This window comes from Camelus bactrianus, chromosome X (assembly GCF_048773025.1).
Source record: "Camelus bactrianus isolate YW-2024 breed Bactrian camel chromosome X, ASM4877302v1, whole genome shotgun sequence".
NCBI lineage: Eukaryota > Metazoa > Chordata > Mammalia > Artiodactyla > Camelidae > Camelus > Camelus bactrianus.
The window spans coordinates 32,079,594-32,093,777 of NC_133575.1; positions in this window are offsets into that span (position 1 = coordinate 32,079,594).

Here is a 14,184-nt window from a genome sequence, read left to right on the forward strand (position 1 = left end):
GTTAACTGCATTCCGTGCAGCTGAATGGTAAGTTCCTTCTTGAACATCAGAGTGGAATACCTCCATGGTTACTGTACCTTGTCCTGTTCAGCACTTTTATAGCAGTGACTGAGATGAAGCCATAGAATGATAGATACTAACATATCTGCAGCTGACTCAAAATGTGAAGATAGCTCTTGTGATAGGCAACTAAATTGAATTTGAAAACTATCTTGATGGCTGGAAAAAAGCTGGACAGAAACAAGCAAGATTAAATCCTACAAGGATAAATGAAAAATCTTCCATTGAGCTTCATGATAACCAATTATTTAAGTACTAATGGTGAGAATATTTTCCATTCATATGAAAGGAGCTGAAAATTTTACATGACTACAGGACCAAAAACCATGCAAGAATGTGTGCTATGACTCCTTTGAAAAGCCAGAGAAGACCATGGCCATGTTAATAAAGGTATAGTGTCTAGAACAAGGGAGGTGCTATTCCATCCAAAGCAGGTGTTCCCTTCTGGGCATCAGTATTTAAGGACACTGACAAATTAGACAACATTCAGGCTTTTAGAATGTCAAGGAACCATGTAATATTAAAAACAGATTAAGGAATAGGGCCCATTTGTTATAAGCTATCTGAATATCCTGTAGTTTTCCTGTGAGGAATTTATATAACACTGTAATATAAACAGATTTTTAGTTGTACAGATGTTTTGCAATTTCTTTAACTTTTTATTTTAAGATAATTACAGATTCACAGGAAGTTGTAAAGATAGTACAGAGAGGTCCCATGAACCCTTTACTCAGTTTTCCCCAATCATTACATCTGACATAATTATTGCAGAATAGCAAAACCAGGAAATCGACATTGGTATAATGCGTGTATAGTTCAGTGTCATTTTGTCATGTATGTAGATTTGTGTAACAACCACCACAGGTTTTATTGGTCTTTTCAAAGAACCAGCTTTTTGTTTCATTGATTTTTCTCTTATTTTTTTTTTGTTTTGTTTTCAACTTCATTCATTTCTGCCCTTATCTTTATTATTTCCTTCTTCTACTTGCTTTGGGTTCATTTTGCTCTTCTTTTCCTAGATTCTTGAGGTGGGAGTTTAGATTATTGATTTGAGACTTTTCCTCTTTTCTAATGTAAGCATTTAATGTTATCAATTTCCCTCTCAGCACTGCTTTAGCCGTGTCCCACAAATTTTGATAAAATGTGTTTTCATTTTAATTTTCATTCCATTCAATATATTTTTTTTAAATTTCACTTGAGACTTCCTCTTTATCACCTGTATTATTTGGGAGTGTTTTGTTTCATTTCCAAGTTTTTGGAGATCTTCCTGGTATCTTTCAGGTGTTGATTCCTAGTTTGATTACATTGTGGGCAGAAAACAACTATGATTTCAATTCTTTAAAATTTGTTGAGCTTTGTCTTATGGCCCAGGATATGTTCTATCTTGGTGTATGTTCCATGGACACTTGAAAAGAATGTGTGTTCTTCTTTTGTGAGGTGAGTGTTCTGTAAATGTTGATTAGATCCTGTTGGTTGATGGCAGTGTTGCATTCCTTTGTACCCTTGCTGATTTTCTGTCCAGCTGTTCATTAATTGTTGAGAGGGGAATTGAAGTCTCCAACTATAATTGTGGACTTGTCTATTTCTCCTTTCAGTTCTACCAGTGTTTGATTCACATATTTAATTATTCTGTTTTTTTGGTGCATACACATTTAGGGATGCTGTATCTTCTTGTTGTATTGAGTCTCTTTTTTTTTTAATTTAAATATAGTTGATTTATGATGTTGTGTTAGTTTCAGGTGTACAGCAAAGTGATTCATATATATATGTATATATTCTTTTTCAGATTCTTTTCCATTATAGATTATTACAAGACATTGAATATAGTTCCCTGTGCTATACAGTAGGTCCTTGTTTATCTATTTTATATACAGTAGTGTATATCTGTTAATCCCAGACTCCTAATTTATCCCTCCCCCTGGTGTATTAACTCTTTTATCATTATGTGATTTCATTCTCTGTTCCTGGTGATCTCTTTTTTCTGCAGTCGACTTTTTCTTATATTCATATAGCCACTCCTGCTTTATCTTGATTAATATTTGAATTATGAAATTTCCCACCTTTTTACTTTCAATAAACCTCTATCATATTTGAAGTGTATTTTTTATAGACAACATATAATTGAGTCAGTTTTTAAATCCATTCTGCCATTCTCTGTCTTATAATTGGTACATTTGGGCCGTTTAAATGTAATATAATTATTGCTATGTAAAATCTTGTCTGCCTTTTTATTTTTTGTGTTCTGCTTATTCTCTGCTTCTCATTTGTTTTCTTTTTCCTGCCTTCCTCTGGGTTTCTAGAATATTTTTTAGAATTGCATTTGTATTTATCTATAGTATTTTTCAATGTATCTCCTTGTATAGTTTTCTTATTGGTTCTTCATACTCATATTTATATATATATATATATATATATATATATACACACACACACACATACACACACATACAAATTATCACAGCCTACCAGTGTCACCATTTTACCAGTTTGAGTGGTGTAGAAGCCTTATCTCCCTTTGTACCCCTTACCCTCCCCCAATTTGTAATTGTCTTAAATATTTCCTTTATATCATTTTAGAATCATATAAGACAATGTTAAAATTTTTGCTTCTACTATCAAACATAATTTATAATACTCAAAAGGTAAAGGAAAGTCTACTGAATTTACTCATATTGTTACTCCTTTTGTGCTTTCTTCCTTCCTGATATTACAAGATTCCTTCTTTTATCATTTGCTTTGTGTTTAGGGAACGTCCTTTAGCCATTCTTTAGGGTTGGTCTGCTGGTGACAAATTCTCTTGGTTTTCCTCCATCTGAGAATGCCTTGTTTTTCCCCTTTCATGCCTGAAGGATATTTGCATTGCATACAGAATTCAGAGTTGACAGTTCTTCTCCTTCAGCACTTAAAAATGCTGCGTCACCTCTTTCTGGCCTCTGTGGATTCTGATGAAAAATCCACTGTAATTCTAATAGTTTTTCCCCTACAGATAATGTGCCATTTCTCTCTAGCTGCTTTCAAGAATTTTTCTTTGTCTTTAGTTTTCAGAAGTTTGACTATGATGTGTCTTGGTGTGAATTTCTGTGAGATTTATCCTGTTGGAGGTTCACTCAGCTTTTGATCTGTAGTCTTTTGCCTAATTTGAAAAATGTTTAACAGTTCTTTCTTTGAATACTTTTGTCCTCTCCTTTTGGGACTCTGATGACAAGAGTTAGATATTTTATTACAGTCCTATGCATCCCTGAGACTCTATTCTTTCTGTTCAGTCTGTTTTCTCTCTGTCGTTCAGATTGTGTCATTTCTATTTTTTATCTTCAAGGTCATGGTTCTTTCCTCTGTATTCTCCATTTTGCTATAAGCCCATTCATTTTTTCTTTAAATTTCAGTTTATATTTTTCAGTTCTAAAAACTTCATTTGGTTATTCTTTATATCTTGTATTTCTTTGCTTAGACTTTCTATTTCTTTGATGAGACTTTCTATTTTTTTTGTTTTAAGCATGTTCATAATTACTTACTGAAGCATTTTTATGATGCCTGCTTTAAAAGTCTTGTCAGATAACTTTAATATCTTTGTCATCTCAGTAGTAGCATCTATTGATTGGCTTTTTCAGGCTGAGATCTCCATGGCTCTTGGTTTGATGAGTGATTTTCTATTGAAAGCTTTGTTATGAGACCTGGGATGTTATTTCAATTGTGTATTTTAATAGGCCTCCTCTGGCACCACTCTGGCCAGAGAATGGGGGATGTCACCTCATTACTGCTTGGTAGGCCTAGACATCCCCTTTCTCCACTCAGCCTATGTTGACACTGGGGAAGTGGTGGGGAGGGGCCCCTTGTTACCTCTGGGTAGGCGTGGGCATTGAGGCTCCCCATTAGGCCTCCGCTGATACCTGGCTGGGAGGGGGACAGAGACCTCATTACTGTCCCTATGTTGCCTCTGTTGACACCGAGGCAGGGGGTGGCCTCCTGCTCCTGGGCAGTGGTTAGAGTCCTGAATCTTCAGAAGGCTTCTTCTGACACCACCTCAGCAAGGAGGGGAAGGGGCTTCCCATTACTGGTGGGTGGAGGTAGATGACCAGAATCCCCCAGATAGTTCCCACTAACACCAGAGAGGGGAGCCTTGTTACCACCCACTCGGTATGAAAGTCCTGACACCCCCTGGTAGAGGCTCAGAGTCCCTCCTTACAGACTGGTAAAGGCTGGCATTTCTGGGTTGCCAGCTTCTCCAGTGTCCAGAGGGACGGATGAAGGAAAACCCAGGGAACTCACTGTCATCATGTCATCCTGCAGGTCCTAGATCCCCAGCTAGTCTGCCATCTCACCACCTTTCAGAATTTTCTTATGTTTGTTTTGTGTATAATACCCAGGGGTGTCAGCTGTTCTTAGTGGGAGGGATAAGAAAAAGTACTTCTGCTTCACCTGTCTTATTTCCAGAAGTGGAAGTCAAAAGAGATAACATTTTATGAATTGTTTCCCTTCCTAGACCATGAGCTTCGTGTTGGCAAGGATCATTTCTGTCTTGTTCATTGCTGTATCCTCAGCTCTTAACACAGTGTCTGGCGCATAACTGATGGTCTATAAATATTTGAAAGTTGAATGAACATTTAACCAGGAAAAGATGAAACTTAGAGGAGACCCTTTAGTTGCCTTCAGATATCCAAGAGGTTGCTTTATAGAGGAAGGGCTCCGTTTGTTTTGTGTCATTCCTTACCAAGGATCAAAAGTAGAAGGTATAGAGGGGCAGGCTTTGGCCAAGAGGAGGATCTGTTTTCTGATGATCGGACCTTCTAACAACTCAACGAGATAGTAAGTTTCTGGCCACTGGGAATTTTCAAGGAGAAGTTGGGTGACAAATTACTCTCCAAGGTCAGACAGGAGAAGATTCTTTCACCATGTGCAAGTTTGGATGAGTTGACCTCTCTGCCAGTGTTTCTCAAATATCCATGTGCCTAAACTCATCTAGGGCTCTTGTTAAAATGCAAATTCTCATTCAGTAGGTCTGGGAAGGTATCTGAGATTCTGCATTCCTAACAAGCTTCTTGGGGATGCTGATGCTGCTGGTCCGCAGACTGCAATCTGAAGAACAAGTTTCTCCACCTGTCTTCTCAATGAATATTCGGATCAAACAAATTAAATGACTGGTTTTCCGTGTAAGAGAAATATTAACATCTAAGCTCAGCCTGTAGGTGGCTGTCCTTCTTCTAGTTGGCTGAGACATGAAAGAAAACATGGATGCCCTGAAATGCAGCATTCTCGCCACTGGAAACACTTGCTTCATGTACATCTCAATATTATGTTTTAATTCTTTGTTTGGACACCAAGGCCTTTTCTACACTGTGCTCTCTGAGATGCCAACCTCCTGCAAGGTGTTAACAAGGCTTCTTGAGGAAAAGGGATTCCAAGATCAATCGAACTTGGGAAGCCTATAGTCTGTACTTTTGGCAATTTACAAAGTCCATTAATTTCCTAAAGACTATAGGAGCACTGAAGTGAAGAAATCTGCTTAATTTTGTTTAACCCAAGCATGTTTGACCCCCAAATCTCATTACACCAATTAGCATGTCAAAGGCCAGCAGAGTTCATGCAACCCAAGTAGAAAGTGCTGTTCAGAGGGGACTTTGGCATTTTTTCCTCTAATAATACATTATAGAAAGTATATTATTACATGCTATCATGCTAGTGTTCAAAACAGGTGTACCTTCTCAGGAAACAGTTAAATCCTTAACCTTGGATATGCTATCTCTTGCCTTAGTTTGGACTCCCCCAGAAGCAGGCCCCAAGACAAGAATTTGAGCACAAATTTGGGGGCCAGGGAGGAGATGATCTCAGGAACTATCAGTAGGAGAGTGGGAAGATGAAGTGGAGAAGAGAAGGAAGCCAAAAAGTGTGAGTCATTGAGCAGGTTACAGTTATGAGCAACCGAGCCTCCGTCCCTCTGGGGAACTCTGGGCGCTAAGGTGGAACACACTTTGGGGGTGTCTAGTCACCTCCTCACAATGAAGGAAGGAAGCGAAGGTATTTATCCTCAACTCCTATTCATCTTTGGTTGAGGACTGCTCCCAGGGGTGTGTTAACTCTCTGGCATTTCCTGCCTGCCCTGCCCACAGTTGAGAGCAAGTGCACAGGCTGAGTCACAGGTGCGTAGGGAGCCTGGCAGTGAGTGCCAAGGTGCTGTGAGTGGGGCACTGACAGCGTCAGCCATGTCTCTGAATTCAAAATGCCTTTCCCAGTCTCTTCTGGGCTCTCATGTAGTTGAATATACAACCCTATCAGTAAAATATTTTTGAAGATACTGAAACTTTATTATTTATATTTTTTCTTATTTATTTATTTATTTATTTATTTATTTATTTATTTATTTATTTATTTATTATATTTCTTCCTTCCTTCCTTCCTTTCTTTCAGAAGCTGCCTGGGAATGACTGGGTTGGCTGCCGTAAGATGGGGCAGGCTAAGAAGGACTCACATCTCAAACTCCCCCCTTCCGCCCTGGAATGGCACCGATGCTGGTGGGACAGCCTCAGCTGTGGGGACGTGGGGCACAGACCCAGCACCTCGCATGAGAGCAGTTCAGCATAGCAGAGAGCCCATGGCATCTGACAGCCGTGGCAAAGTGCAGTTGACCGTGTGATGTACGTAGCATTAGGAAGGACAAACTTGGGTGAACAAAATGTCCCTCAAGGTGCTCAGAGCATGTGATGTGAATCCAAGCATAGGTGATGCTTGGAGAGCGAGGGGGACAGACGGGCAGCCGGTGAGAGTCATCTGCCTCCAGTAGTTGGGGCCACTCACTGGCAAAGGGTTTGGGTACTACTTGGGATTCTGTGAAGGAGCGCATCAAGGCTAAGTCAGGGCTCCCAGCCTGAGAGTTTTAGGAACCAGACAGGTGCCCAAGGCAGGGCCTTAAATACAAAGAAAAAAAGTCCAAGACCAAGAGAGGGTCGAAAGTAGAACTGTGGCTTCCAGTTCGGGAGGCAAAATGCCCAAGGTCAAAATGACATTATCAGCAAGGCTGCCCTGTTTCTAGGTCCCAACTTCTGGGGCCAGGGCTCCTGAGATAGTCCAGCCTGGGGCCAAAATTTGCCCTCAAGCTTAGGGAAGCCTGCACCAACAGATGGACATCGAGCAGCCCCAGCAGTAGGGACGAAGTTCTCTGAGACCAGGCAACGTTTGGGCCCCTACTCTGACATTTGCAACCAGGTGGTCAGGGGTTCTGGCCAACCAACCCACCCATCCTTCACAGTGCCTTCCTCAGGGCCTCGCTCATCTCTCATCCCCCTGCCCCTCTCCCTAAGCTTTTGGAGCACTTAAAAAACTGGCCATCAGGATCCTGCCCAGGGGCCTTGAAAGATGGCTGACTTCTGGGATGGAAAATCATAGGAGCCAATCATCCCTGTGACAACACCCAGAGCTTCCATCCTCTCTAATTCACAGAGCTAGAATTGGAAGGTCATTTGAAAGGCCTGCATTTTTTAATATTTAAAACCATTTCTCCTCGAATTCCTCTGCTGGCCTAGTGTTAATGGCCCCTTCTCCCCCTCTCCCTTCCCATGGCACTATCTGTACTTGTCTATTTCAGTTGGTTTCCTGTTCAAAGCGCTTCCTTTCCTCTTTCTATTCTCACTCCTTATTCAGCTTTTCCCCTCTGCTCCTTGATTTGCCATTATCATTATTTTTGTAACCCGGAGTTTGACCCCCACGACCCCACCCCCACCCACTATGAGATTTGGATCTTTTCATTTATATGGACCACGTCACCAGCCATTTATTCCCTGTAGCACTTTCCTTAGCCTGTTTCCTTTTCATTTTGTTTTTCATCCTTCATTACCCAGCTTTCCCTGGCAAACGTTCAACACAAAAACTGCTTCTTTGTCTAAGCCTTCTCTCTCTTTCGGTTCTTCTTTCTTTGCTCCCCTTCGCTCCTGGTTTCCTGAAAGTCTGCCTGAGGTTCCATTTTGTGTCTTTGTTTACACTGATAACAAATATTTCATTTACTGTTTTGAACAAATGGTTCTTTTAAGCTAATGGGGAACTTGTTTCTCCTTTGAAAACACTTGTTTCTCCTTTGAAAACACTGTATTCAAAGAATCAGATAAACTTCTCTGATACTTGTTATTGAAATATTTCTGCATTCTCCTCGCAGAATTCCAAATATGTGGCATCATGCATATTTGGAGCCAGACTTCTGACAAGATGCCCTCAATCACCCACAGCTTCTTTATGAGTTTTTCCATCAAATGTGACTTTGGTTGTTAAGATGTCCCAGGTGATTAGACTTGCCAGCAGCCTCCTAAATACTCAGCTGAGGAAACCTGATATTGTTGGGAGAGACTGTTCCGGCGAGATTACTTTGCAGTGGTAAAAGCCAGAGGCCTGATGTCTGCAGAATTTTGTTCACTTCTCAGAAGTCCTTTGACTGTGTGATGTGAGCAAGTCACCCTAAATCTCTTTGTCTCTCTCCAGCTGCAATACGGAGGCAACAATACCCCTTTAACAGAAATTCTATGAGAAAAATATTATGAAATATTAACAGAATGCTCTGCATTTCTTGTATATTTCACCCCAGGAGAGCTAGCAAACTACTATCCCTTGTCCTAGTCAGTCACTCTGGGGCAGAGAACTGTTAGGGGTGGGCAGCCAGGGGGCAGCCTGCTCCCTGTGAAACTGCTGAGAAAGGAGCAGGGGCTGGATTGGGGGTACATATCCCTTCCTCCCAGGCCTGTCCCAGGCATCCAGGCATATTTCCTTAGTTTTCCATTATTTTGTACATCTGAGGGCTCATATTTTTTTCCAGAGACTGTATATTCCTTATTGCTCAAGTTAGTAAGGGGCCAGTGGAATAAAACGATGATGGAGAGGCAGCATAACATGATGGTTAAGAATATAGATTTGGGAGCCGATACAGGTATCAAACTCACCCATGTGATAGCTTTGTGACTTAAGCAAGTTACTTAACTTCTCTCTGTCTCCGTTTCCTCATCTACAAATTGAGAATAATAGTATGGAGATTAAGCAAGCTAATATTTGTAAAGGGTCTGCTTGGAACAGTGCCTGACACATGGTGCACATGTTAAAGTACTTGTTAAATAAAAACATTGTTCCAATTCTAAAGTTTTTTAATGTTATATAATGTTTCTTGAAAACAGTTGGGTGTGATACAACAAAAGACTGGAAGGACGGCGTTCTGGTGGCAATGTGGAAACTAAAATGTAAACATAGCAAAAATAAAATTATTTAGGGAGCGCCAGGCAGACCATGAAAATGAGCCTGCTGGCAAGATTTCACACCGTGAGACAATAACTCACTGATGGTTGTGCTGTTTAAAACTGAAAGGAGGGAGGGAGGGAGGGAGGATGGAAGGGAAAGAAGAAAGAAAAGAAAGTCCTCTGAGATTCTGATTTCTTTTTTTTTTTTTACAAATATAGATCCAAGATCCAAGAAAGTTCTTGTAGAAATTTGGGAAATGTGATACACTGTATGTGCCCAGTATGGCCGCATCACTCTACATATGCCATCCCACATGCTCTTCTTTCAATGGGACATTGGCATCCCTCCCACCGAAGAGTGAGGTATGTGTTCCTTCCCCTGGAAATGAAGTGGAAGTTCATGACTGATCCAACCAATGATGTGTGGCGGAAATGATGCTAATGTGACTTCCAAGCCTAGGTCATAAAAAGGATACGGCTTCGGCTCTGCACTGTCTCTCTCTGGATACTCACTCTTGGAATCCAGCCACCATGATATGTGAGCCATCTGAGGAAGCAACGTGTAGGTGTTCTGGCTGACAGCCATCATCAGCCACTAGATATGTGAGGGAGTGACCCTTTGATTTTCTAGCTCCCAGTCATTGAGTCCTCCCAGTTGAGGCCGAGACATTGTGGAGCATAGACAAGCTGTATCTACTGTCCCCTGTCTGAATCCCTGACCCACAGAAACCATAAGAGATAATAAAGGATTATTATTGTTTTAAGCCACTAAGTTTTAGAATAATTTGTCATGCAGTAAGAGATAAAATAATACAGGAACTATAAGAAGGTAAAGAGTATGGATTCTAGGAGAGAAGGACATCAGAATTTTCCCATAGGAAATCCTATTTAAGCCTTTGGCATCCATGCCACTTTATATTTAAATCCTCCCCCACTTTAGCAAGCAAACTCATCATTCTAAAATTTTACCAAATGAACTATGCTTGATCCAAGTCGAATTAAGAATCTCTGAACAGGTGCCATGCTTGGGAGTCTTGAAAGCCCCTCACAGAGATCCAGGGCTCCCTGCCTCAGGTGGCCACCCAAGGACTAAATGAAAGAAGGGCTAAAGATTTCCAACTTGAGAGTAATTAGGAAGTGGCCTGATGTCTGGAGCCCATGAAGAGCGTTCTGAACTCATTTCCTACTGTGTTGGCTATGAGTATATATAATATATGTAAGAAAATATAATTTAAAATAACTAAAACACCAATCAATCCTCTGTTGTTCCCCCAATTAAATATATAATTAATCAATATTGTATTTTATACAAATTAAAAAGTGAATATTTAAAAAAAAGGAAAAAAATTACAAAACCTCACCACCCAGAGATAACCACTCATATCTTGCTGTATTTTTTAAATAAATTATATGTATTAATTATATATACATATATAATAAATTATAATATATGATAAAGAAATACTGTATTCCCCTGGGTATATATAGGGGTGACCGTCTGAAACATTCAGTTCTGTATCCCACTTCTCTCACTTAACATCTGCACATCTTTCCATGTCAATAAATATAGCTCTACTTTAAAATTTTAATGGGCATATAACAACCCATTGCTTGAATATACCATAACTAAGTCAATTTCCTATTTTGGGGAATTTTGTCATTTCTATTTGCTTTCTTTTTTAATAAAAACTGTATATATTAAGATCCACAACATGAAGTTTGAGACACATATACATAATGAAATGGTTACCACAGCCAAACTAATTAACACATCCAGCTCCTCACATAATTTCCATTTGTGTGTGCATGTTATGTGTGCCTGTGTGTGTGTGTGTGTGTGGTGAGAGCTGGTATCTACTCTCTTATGCAAATTTCCAGTATGCAATACAGTATCATTAACTATAGTCATCACTGCTGTACATTAGATCTCCAGAACTTATTCACCCTACAACTTTGTACCCTTTGATCAACATCTCCTCCATTTCGCTCACCTTCTTGCCCTTGGTAACCAACACAATTCTATTATCTGCTTCTATGAATTCAAACTTTTTAGATCCCACATATAAGTGAGAACATGCGGTATTTTTCTTTCTGTGTCTGGCTTATTTCACTTAGCATGATGTCTTCCAGGAAATGGTAGGATCTCTTTTTTTAAGGTTGAATGATAATCCATTGTAATATATATACTACATCTTGTTTATCCATTCATCAGTCAGTGGACACTAAGGTTGTTCCCATATCTTGGCTATTGTGAATAATGCTGCAATGAACATGGGGTGCAGATATCTTTATGAGATACTGATTTGATTTCCTTTGGATATATACCCAGTAGCAGGATTACTGGACTGTATGGTAGTTCTATTTTTAATTTTTTGAGGAACCTCCATACTGTTTTCATGGTGGCTGTACCAGTTTACATTCCTACCAACAGTGTACAAGTAAGTGTTCCTTTTTCTCCACATCCTCACCCAACACTTATTATCTCTTGCCTTTTTGGTAATAGCCAACCTAACAGGCATGAGGTGATGTATCTCATTGTGGTTTTGATTTGCATTTCCCTGATGATTAGTGATACTAAGCACATTTTCATGTAGATATTGGCCATTTGTATGTCTTCTTTGGGAAAATGTCTACTCAGATCCCTTGCCCATTCTTTAATCAGATTTTTTTTTTTTTTGCTATTGAATTGTATGAGTTCCTTTTTTTTTTTTTATATTAACCCATTATTGGATATATGGTTGGCAAGTATTTTCCTCCAACCTGTATGTTGCTTTTCCATTTTGTTGAATATTTCCTCTGTTGTGAAGCAGCTTTTTAGTTTTATGTAGTCCCACTTGTTTACTTTTGCTTTTGTTGCCGAACTTTTAATGTCATATCCAAAAAAAATCATTGCCAAGGCCAATGTCAAGGAGATGTTTCCCTTCTAGAAGTCTTCTTGAAGTTTTATGGTTTCAAGTCTTATGTTTAAGTTTTTAATTCATTTTGAGTTAATTATTGTGTATGTTGTAAGGTAAGGGTCCAATTTCATTCATTTGCAGGTAGATATCCAGTTTTCCCAACACCATTTATTGAAGAGGCTATCTTTTCCCCATTGTGTATTCTTGGCATCCTCGTCAAATATTAGTTGTCTGTATATGCTGGGGTTTATTTCTGGGCTCTTGATTCTGTTCCATTGGTCTTCATAGATACTGTAATTACTTTTCTTAAGTGTTCACTTGTCTTTTAATATCATTAGTGGTGGTGGTGTTTGTTTTTTTTTTTTTAATTTCTCCAAATTTTCCAAATACAAAATACCTTCACACCTAGTGATAATTTTTAAAATTCTTCGACATTAGCATACACCATATATGCAAAAAGACTTGAGGGGAGGGTGGCCTTGAGTGATGCTCTTTGCACTTTTCTGTACTTCCCAGATTTATTAAAATGAGTAACTAATTTTTAGAATCTTAAAAAGTGTTCCAAAGAATTTTATTTTCTTTTTTTAAGTTCAGGGACATTTTGTGGTCTATATGAGTGGAACACCAGAAGCAAGAAGGAGGACGGAGGGGAAGAGAGGTGAAGGATGAAGTTGGAAATGAAAATGGGAACCAGAGCAGCAAGGATTTTGGATTCCATGTCTGGGCTGCAGTCAGTAGTTGAAGGCTTTTAGACAGGAAAGTGCTCTGATAAGATCTGTATTTAAGAAGGAGAACTCTGGTTACAACGGGAAACACAAATTGGATTTGGGAATTAAGAAGCTGTTGGTGATGGTATCAGCTGTTTACTGCTGTAATAATGCTGTGTAACAAGGAACCACAGAACCTCAGTGATATACAGCAGCACTCAATGCTCACATATCTGGGGTCAGCTGGAGGCCAGCTCGGCAACCCTGCTGGTCCTGGCGAGCTTCATTCACACATGGGGTCTGGGAGTAGTTGCCTATTGGCTGATCTAGACTAGGCTTGGCTTGTTTCGGACTGTCTTTTCATGGATGTTTGTATAGCTCATAGGCTTGGAAGACAGGGATAGTATCTCCCTCCAGAGCAAAGGGCAAGCATGCTTATTTATTATCTATTATAAAAGATTCAAGCTCCCTAACGTTGGAGTTTTTCTCATGTAACGCCATCTGCTGTGAGTGCAGGCATCCATCTGAGCCTATCCACATCAGCCTTATCAGACCTGGGAAGCAAGTCTGCTTGCTGCGCCATGAGTCATAAAATCCTTTGCCTTTGACCCAGAAGTCACATGTCTCTTGCCAGCATCCAGGAAACTGGCAAGTTAATGGGGTAAAATCTCAAAACCCTTCATGATTTATTTTAAAAATAAAAATGTTTATTTTTTCTCAGTTTTACTGAGCTATGATTGACATACAGTGCTTTTATAAGTTTATGGTGTACAGTATAATGACATGACTTACAGATATTGCAAAAGGATTGCCACAACATATTTAATTAACATCTATCACCTGTGAAAAATTTTTTTTCTCTTATGATGAGAACATTTAGGATCTACTCTTTTAGCAACTTTAAAATATACCATAGAGCAGTGTTAACTACAGTCATCATGTTGTACATTACATCTCTACTACTTATTTATCCTACAACTGAAAGTGTGTATCTTTTGACCACTTTCATCCAATCCCTCCTCCCCCTACCCAAATCTCTGACAACCACAAATCTGATCTCTTTTTCTATGAATTTGGTTTTTTGGTGGTTTGTTGTTGTTGTTGTTCTCGTTTTTTTTAGGTTCTACATATAACTGAAATAATACAGTAGTTGTCTTTGTCTGGCTGATTTCACGTAGCATAATGCCTGCAAGATCCATCCTTCACAAATGGCAGGATTTCCTTCTTTTTTTAATGGCTCTTAAGTATCTCATTGTATGTATCGACCACATCTGCTTTATCCAATTGAGAACCTTCACAGTTCTTGACATCAGTAGC